A 7,500-nucleotide genomic window follows, 5' to 3' on the forward strand; every position below is an offset into this window, starting at 1 on the left:
CAAAAATCAGATTCTGATTTTGAAACTATTTTAACATCATGTCAAAAATCATCACGATCCTCCGGCAAATCAGTGAGACACTGTGGCTTGAAGGCCTCTCCAGGTCTCCGTGTAACCATTAGACGATCAGGTGGAGGATCGGTGATGATCTGGGGGCGCTTCAGCAAGGCTGGAATTGGTCAGATTCACCTTTGTGAAGAACGCATGAATCAAGTCACGTACAAGGTTATCCTGGAAGAAAACTTGCTTCCTTCTGCTCTGGCAATTTTCCCCAACTCTGAGGATTGGTTTCTCCAGCAGGACAATGCTCCATCCCACACGGCGGGTCAATCAAGAGGTGGATGGAGGACCACCGGATCAAGACCCTGTCATGGCCAGCCCAATCTCCAGACCTGAACCCCATTGAACACCTCTGGAATGTGATGAAGAGGAAGACGGATGACCACAAGCCATCAAACAAAGCCGAGCTGCTTGAGTTTTTGCAGCAAGCAGTGGCATAAAGTCACCAACAGCAGTTTCCTCATATGATATGAACTCTGTTCTTAGATAAATCGTGTTCAGTTGATGATGTATGACCAATGCTAATGCTGTTAAACCCATAAATAAACACCGCACAAACAGGTGTGTACACAATCCAACGGGGAAAAGTGCACTTTTCTGTTGAACATCACTCCCGCTTTACTTGTACATGTAGAAAGGTTTGATGAATGAGGCCCAGTGTATCTGGAGTCGTTGAGGATTCGTGGGATTTATGTGTGTTGGTTTATTACTTTGAGAGTTCTCCTGACCACAACGAACATGACATCACTGAAGATGACATCACTCGGTGTCAGAGTGCTTGTGGCGATGTTATGATGAGATTCTCACACACACACACACACACACCGAGCGAGCGGGTGAATCCAATGACTGTAAAATTCCATCTGGACTTCATTGATTGTTTTTGGCTGAATATCATCATGGACAATATACAGTGTGTGATAGTGATCAGTTCTTTGATCACACTGACAGACAATAATACACTTGTGTGTGTGTGTGTGAGTGTGTGCATGTGTGTATGACAGAGTGTGTGTGTGAGTGCATGCGTGTGTGTATGACAGAGTGTGTGTGTGAGTGCATGCGTGTGTGTATGACAGAGTGTGTGTGTGAGTGTGTGCATGTGTGTGTATGACAGAGTGTGTGTGTGAGTGCATGCGTGTGTGTATGACAGAGTGTGTGTGTGAGTGTGTGCATGTGTGTGTATGACAGAGTGTGTGTGTGAGTGCATGCGTGTGTGTATGTGAGTGTGTGTGTGTATGTGTGCGTGTGTGTGAGTGCATATGCGTGTGTGTATGTGAGTGTGTGTGTATGAGTGTGTGTGCATGAGAGCGTGTGTGTGTGTATGAGAGAGTGTGTTTGTATGTATGAGTGCGTGTGTGTGTGTGTGTGCGTGTGTGTATGAGAGAGTGTGTGAGTGTGTGCATATGTGTATGAGAGAATGTGTGTGTGTTTGTGTGAGTGCGTGTGTATGAGAGAGTGTGTGTGTATGAGAGAGTGTGTGTTTGAGTGTGTGTGTGTGTTTGTGAGTGTGTGTGTGTGTGTTTTGCACTGAGGATGTTTTAGTGTCTCACCTGTAATTTCTGTCTGTTTTCTGCATTTTGTGTGTGTGTGTGTGTGCGTGCGTGTGAGTGTGTGTGTGTGTGTGTGCATGCGTGCGAGTGTGTGTCCGTGCATGTGTGTGTGTGTGTGTGTGCATGCGTGAGTGTGTGTTTGTGTGTGTGTGTGTGCATGCGTGCAAGTGTGTGTTCGTGCATGTGTGTGTATGTGTGCGTGTGAGTGTGTGTGTGTGTGTTTGTGAGTGTACGACACTGTACGCAATGTCTCACCGTGTGTTCGTGTGTGTGTGTTTGTGCGTGTGTGTCTGTGTGTGCGTGCGTGCGTGTGAGTGTCTGTGTGCGTGAGTGTGTGTGTGTGTGCGTGCGTGCATGTGAGTGTTTGTATGTGTGTGTGTGTGCGTGTGTGTGTGTGTGTGTGTGTTTGTGAGTGTATGACACTGTACGCAGTGTCTCACCCTGTGTTCGTGCGTGTGTGTTCGTGCGTGTGTGTTTGTGCGTGTGTGTTTGTGCGTGTGCGTGTGTGTGTGCGTGCGTGTGTGTGTGCCTGTGCGTGTGTGTGTGCGTGCGTGCGTGTGAGTGTTTGTATGTATGTGTGTGTGTATGTGTGCGTGCGCGTGCGTGTGAGTGTGTGTGTGTGTGCGTGCGTGCGTGTGAGTGTTTGTATGTATGTGTGTGTGTGTGCGTGCGTGCTTGCATGCGTGTGAGTGTTTGTATGTATGTGCGTGTGCGTGCGTGCTTGCATGCGTGTGAGTGTTTGTATGTATGTGTGTGTGCGTGTGCGTGCGTGCTTGCATGCGTGTGAGTGTTTGTATGTATGTGTGTGTGCGTGTGCGTGCGTGCTTGCATGCGTGTGAGTGTTTGTATGTATGTGCGTGTGCGTGCGTGCTTGCATGCGTGTGAGTGTTTGTATGTATGTGTATGTGTGCGTGTGAGTGTGTGTGTGTGTTTGTGAGTGTACGACACTGTACGCAGTGTCTCACCCTGTGTTCGTGCGTGTGAGTGTGTGTGTGTGTGAGTGTGTGTGTGTGTGTGTGTGTGTGTGTGTGTGTGTGTGTGTGTGTGTTCGTGCGTGTGAGTGTGTGTGTGTGTGTGTGAGTGTGTGTGTGTGCGTGTGAGTGTGTGTGTGTGAGTGTGTGTGTGTGTGTGTGAGTGTGTGTGTGTGCGTGTGAGTGTGAGTGTGTGTGTGTGTGTGTGTGTTCGTGCGTGTGAGTGTGTGTGTGTGTGTGTGTGTGTGTGTGTGTGTGTGTGAGGATGTGTAGTGTCTCACCCTGTGTGTGTGTGTGTGTGTGTGTGTGTGTGAGTGTGTGTGTGTGTTTTGCACTGAGGATGTTTTAGTGTCTCACCTGTGATTTCTGTCTGTTTTCTGCATTGTGGCTGATTTATTGATGGTGTTTGAAAGATTGATGTGTTTTTGGTGTTTCCCATTCATTGCCACCGCTCCAAAGATGTCATTCTTTTTTATTCATTTTTCTTTTTTACGACCAATGTTTTTTTTTTTTTTTGTATGTTCAGACGGCAAACGCAGAAAAAGTCACCAAGTCTTGTACTGCTCAGATAAAGGAACTCATTTGTATTCAATGAAATGACTAAAGAAATGAGCTAATACCACAGGAGGGTTAAAGACGTTCAGTACAGAGTCTTGTATGTTTGTCTTCTTGTCTGTTTTTCAAATATTTCTTTGCCTTAAATGAAAGTTTGTAATGTTGTGATTCTCACCAGGGCTGTTTGATTTCTGTCTTACAAGTCTTTAATGGAGGATTTTATATAAACCCTGTGGAGGAGCAGAGTGAGCGTGCACTGCTGTTGTGCTGTATGTTTCAGGATGATGTGATTATTGATAATCAGGTTTGTTGTTTGTGTTTCTGTGGGGTGGCACATTGTTTCCATCAGCAGGAATGAAGTGTAATGAATGACGTGAGTAATGTAATGATGTCCATTAGTGTGGTCTGTCCAGAAACATGTGTCCAGTGTCTGTGAGGAGGTGAGCGTTCACTGAACTCCAGCACGTGTTTACAGTCTCTCATCCAGTCACAGATGAGTCATTTTGTTTAATGCTGCTTATTCATGGGTTTGCCAACAACACGTTTGTTTGTTGCTTTAGATAATATATCTCAATGGGAATCTGTGCAATCGGGAATCTCGCGCAATGGACTTCCCCTCGCGGTTACGTGTGGAGTTCAGGTTTGGTGAAGTTTGACCGGCATTTGCCGCGTTGACCAATAGGAAGTTGTTTGATTTGGCCGTGACCTCAGTGTGGGCGGAGCTTTGTACACAGCAACACTGAATATTCACAATGCACAAGGATATTGTTTTAGCGGCGAGTTTCTTTTTAACTTTCGCTAGGACTGTCACGATTATGAAATCTGGCAGATGATTAATTGTCCAACAAATATTGATGATTATGACGATAAATTGTCCATTTGAAGGCTTTTTTCAGGTGCATGTGTGCTTCATGAACCTTAATAAGGAATTTATTCATATTTCACTTTTCATAATTTTGTCATGAAAATATTGTATTGAGTGTATATTTGACTGTAGATCCGCTCCTGATCAGACAAATAATGTAGATGAACTTTAGCACCATTACAATTTACTGGGTCTCAGAACTCTGTATTCAACTCTATGAACTCCAGTAAACTTTACACACATTCACTAAAGGCAGAGCGAGAGAGGTGCTGCTCTGGCCAGATTCAGTGTTATTGAAACGTTGATTTATTTTACGGGCTGAACACGGTCTCAGATGGGCTGAGCCTGATACTACAGCCTCTAGTGGGAGGAGTCAGAGGGGTGGGGCCTGAGACTACAATGTCTAGTGGGAGGAGTCAGAGGGGTGCGGCCTGATACTACAGCCTCTAGTGGGAGTTAGAGGGGTGGGACCTGAGACTACAGTGTCTAGTGGGAGGAGTCAGAGGGGTGTGGCCTGATACTACAGCCTCTAGTGGGAGTCAGAGGGGTGGGGCCTGAGACTACAGCGTCTAGTGGGAGGAGTCAGAGGGGTGGGGCCTGAGACTACAGTCGTCTAGTGGGAGGAGTCAGAGGGGTGGGGCCTGAGACTACAGCGTCTAGTGGGAGGAGTCAGAGGGGTGGGGCCTGAGACTACAGCATCTAGTGGGAGGAGTCAGAGGGGTGGGGGCTGAGACTACAGCGTCTAGTGGGAGGAGTCAGAGGGGTGGGGGCTGATACTACAGCCTCTAGTGGGAGTCAGAGGGGTGGGGCCTGAGACTACAGCGTCTAGTGGGAGGAGTCAGAGGGGTGGGGCCTGAGACTACAGCGTCTAGTGGGAGGAGTCAGAGGGGTGGGGCCTGAGACTACAGCGTCTAGTGGGAGGAGTCAGAGGGTTGGGGCCTGAGACTACAGCATCTAGTGGGAGGAGTCAGATGGGTGAGGGCTGAGACTACAGCGTCTAGTGGGAGGAGTCAGAGGGGTGGGGGCTGAGACTACAGCATCTAGTGTGAGGAGTCAGAGGGGTTTGCCCTTAAAATGCATCGTCTAGTGGGAGGAGTCAGAGGGTTTCGTGTACGGGCTGATCACGGTCTCAGATGGGCTGAGCCTGATACTACAGCGTCTAGTGGGAGGAGTCAGAGGGGTGGGGGCTGAGACTACAGCGTCTAGTGGGAGGAGTCAGAGGGGTGGGGGCTGAGACTGCAACGTCTAGTGGGAGGAGTCAGAGGGGTGGGGGCTGAGACTACAGCATCTAGTGTGAGGAGTCAGAGGGGTTTGCCCTTAAAATGCATCGTCTAGTGGGAGGAGTCAGAGGGTTTCGTGTACGGGCTGATCACAGTCTCAGATGGGCTGAGCCTGATACTACAGCGTCTAGTGGGAGGAGTCAGAGGGGTGGGGCCTGAGACTTCAGCAACTAGTGGGAGGAGTCAGAGGGGTTTGCCCTGAAAATGCATCGTCTAGTGGGAGGAGTCAGAGGGGTTTGTCCTGAAAATACATTGTCTAGTGGGAGGAGTCAGAGGGTTTCATGTACGGGCTGATCACGGTCTCAAATGGGCTTAGCCTGATACTACAGAATCTAGTGGGAGGAGTCATGGGGTGGGGCCTGAGACTTCAGCATCTAGTGGGAGGAGTCCGAGGGCAGAGCCTGACACTGCAGTGTCTGGTGGGAGGAGACAGAGGAGCCGGAGCCTAAGACTAGAGCATTCAGTAGGAGGCGTCAGGGGAGGATAACATCAGTAAAGCAGTTGATCATTCAAACGCTGAAGTATACCTGAGGAGACACTTTTACTCTGGGATTTATTACACATATTTCCATTTTGTTGGTTTGTGTTTAGCTGATCTGATCGCTGGCAGAAGATATTTTACAACTCAATGAACTGATGGAAGGTATTGTGTGCTGTAGTAGAAGGATTAACCAGTGTGTGTGTGTGTGTGTGTTGAGTCAACTGTTGATTGAATTAAATGTGAGGAAAACAGATTTGTGTAACTGTGATTGAGTTTATTGCTCAGCGGTGAAAGATCTCTGTTTACAGTCGGCCTCATATAAACCAACGATTAATCAGTTGCTGTTTTATGGTGTCAGTAAAAGCTGTGAGCAGTTTATCTCTCTCTGGACTTTATTTATGAGGAGATGAGGAAGTATAGTGGTCATCAACACACACACATACACTTTAGTGTGTTTCTAATGTAACAGACTTACTGTAAACCTTCTGACTAAATACTTAGTGTTTGAGTGTGTGTTCAGATAGTTCAAAGGTCAAGGCCTTTCAGAAGGTCATGTGATCTGAGCATTTGGTTTCTGTTTCTCATTTCTGTGTGAGAGCCTGACAGAGAGAATGAGTCCTATATTTATACCTACCTGTGTGTGTGTGTGTGTGTGTGTGTCTATTGTGTGACTAGATTCAGGAAATCCTTCTTTTCTGTTCTGAAGTTGTTTTGTTTCATTTTAATCATGTGAATATTGTGTTTCTTTGTGCAGCGTGTGTATGTGTGTGTGCGTGTGCGAGTGTGTGCTTATGCGAGTGTGTGTGTGTGCGTGCGTGTGAGTGTGAGTGTGTGTGCATATGCGAGTGTGTGCGTATGCGAGTGTGTGTGTGTGCGTGCGTGTGAGTGTGAGTGTGTGTGCATATGCGAGTGTGTGCGTATGCGAGTGTGTGAGTGTGCGCGTGTGTGTGTGCGTGTGTGAGCGTGTGCGTATGCCAGTGTGTGCTTATGTGAGTGTATGTGTGTGTGTGTGTGTGTGTGTGTGTGTGTGTGCGCTTATGTGTGTGTGTGTGTGTGAGTGTGTGCTTATGTGAGTGTATGTGTGTGTGTGTGTGTGAGTGTGTGCTTATGTGAGTGTGTGTGAGTGTGTGCTTATGTGAGTGTGTGTGAGTGTGTGCTTATGTGAGTGTATACTGTATGTAGTGTGTGTTTGCAAATGTGTAAATATGCAGAAAGTGTGTGTCTGTGTGTGTGTGTGTGTGTGTGTAGTGGGTAGGTGTGTGTGTGTGTGTGTGTGTGCTTATGTAAGTATAAAGTGTGTGTACGTGTATAAAAGCTATGTATGTCTATGTGAATGATGTGCCTCATATAGTACATGTGAAACACTACATGTGTGTGTGTGTGTGTGTGTGCGCTTATGTGAGTGTGTGTGCTTATGTGAGTGTATGTGTGTGTGTGTGTGTGTGTGTGTGTGTGTGTGTGTGTGTGCGTGTATGTGAGTGTGTGTGCTTATGTGAGTGTATGTGTGTGTGTGTGTGTGTGTGTGTGTGTGTGCTTATGTGAGTGTGTGTGCTTATGTGAGTGTGTGTGTGTGTGTGTGTATTTGTGTGGAATAAAGAATTACATTTCATCATTTAAAGGAACAGTTACACAATAATGATAATTCTCATTATTTATTCACACTTTATGCCACCTCAAACTCATTTCGCTTTCTTCTGCGGAACACAAATGAAGATTGTTTGATGGAGATATGAGGTGT

At 46.9% G+C, this 7,500-nt stretch overlaps 1 protein-coding gene across 3 annotated transcripts in view; it reads left to right on the forward strand.

Moving 5' to 3' along the window:
* Nucleotides 1-7,500, forward strand: part of LOC127628201 (LHFPL tetraspan subfamily member 2a protein) — a 45,848-nt gene that overhangs the window by 20,440 nt on the left and 17,908 nt on the right. The window contains exon 1 of one of the 3 annotated variants that reach the window (XM_052104965.1): nt 5,778-5,924. The exons of the other annotated variants lie outside the window; for them this stretch is intronic. The gene's annotated coding sequence lies outside the window, so the exon portion shown is untranslated. Of the gene's footprint in view, nt 1-5,777; nt 5,925-7,500 lie in introns of those variants that run through there. 3 annotated transcript variants of the gene reach the window in all.

Source organism: Xyrauchen texanus, chromosome 34 (genome assembly GCF_025860055.1).
Source record: "Xyrauchen texanus isolate HMW12.3.18 chromosome 34, RBS_HiC_50CHRs, whole genome shotgun sequence".
Taxonomy (NCBI): Eukaryota; Metazoa; Chordata; class Actinopteri; order Cypriniformes; family Catostomidae; genus Xyrauchen; species Xyrauchen texanus.